This window comes from Bison bison, unplaced genomic scaffold, assembly GCF_000754665.1.
Source record: "Bison bison bison isolate TAMUID 2011002044 unplaced genomic scaffold, Bison_UMD1.0 scf7180017864529, whole genome shotgun sequence".
Lineage (NCBI taxonomy): Eukaryota > Metazoa > Chordata > Mammalia > Artiodactyla > Bovidae > Bison > Bison bison.
This window is the reverse complement of record NW_011495079.1, coordinates 1,573,636-1,574,598: the sequence shown is the minus strand read 5'-3', so window position 1 is coordinate 1,574,598 and position 963 is coordinate 1,573,636. Positions and strand designations below refer to the sequence as shown.

The following is a 963-nucleotide window of genomic DNA, read 5'->3' as shown; positions in this document are numbered from 1 at the left end:
CATGGAAAATGTGAGTTACTAATGCAAGCTGGCATTAGCGAGACATATGTGAAGATACCTCATATTCAGAAATAACTAGTACTTCCTTTGGATCTTGCCAATAATGTAATCCACAATGGGCTTTCAGAGTTGAGGCTGACTCACTGGTGAAGCCACTTACCAGGAACTGGTTCCCCAGTCTGTGGAGTTGTGCCTGGTGCACCCCATCGCTGTAAAGCATCCACTTTCCTTACTTTGACGTTGGAGGCCCTCCATGCTCTGGCCTCAACCTTGTCATTGCTAAGATGTCTTTACCACAGGTGTGGCATCCTCAGGGCACACAAGGGAAATCAGCCTTGTCTTGACACAGACTTCAGGGTCAAGGTTGGAGAGAAGCCCTCCATTCTCACTTTGCTCTGGAGTGGGTGTTCTCAATCTTCATCACAGGACAGAATCACCTGGGATACTTTTTAAAAAAGCACACGGATGCCTGCTCTACCTACATTCTAAATCCGCTGCTCTTTGGTGGGGCTGGGCACTGGTATGGTTTAAGTCTCCTCTGATAGGTCTAACATGAAGCTGGAGTTGGCAACTGGGGCCTGCAGAGGAGTTCCTAACTGGCCCCAACACTTTGCTCTGTCTCTTCCAGCCATCCCTACTGCATTACATCATCAGATCCCTTCCAATCTCGTTTTGCTCTAAACCAGACTGTTTGCCACTCTGACAGTTCCCGTCTCCAGAGGACTGATCTGGAGCTTCCCATTTCCCATTTTTCATGCTTTGGGTAATCAGACCTGTCTCCTAGGTTCGCATCTTTCTCCTTATTAACCACCATCAGCCCTGACGTCAATTATAAGTGGACAAAAGTAAAAACCCAGTTTGTGTCTCATCCCGCACCTGGAATAGATGATTGCTGTAATTCAGTCAAGACGTTCAAGAAATGTTTCTTGAGTGCAGAGGGCACACCAGTTCCTGGGCTAGCCC

At 47.7% G+C, this 963-nt stretch overlaps 1 pseudogene; it reads right to left on the bottom strand.

The window, feature by feature from the left end:
- Positions 1 to 963, bottom strand: part of LOC104982267 — a 3,259-nt pseudogene that overhangs the window by 833 nt on the left and 1,463 nt on the right.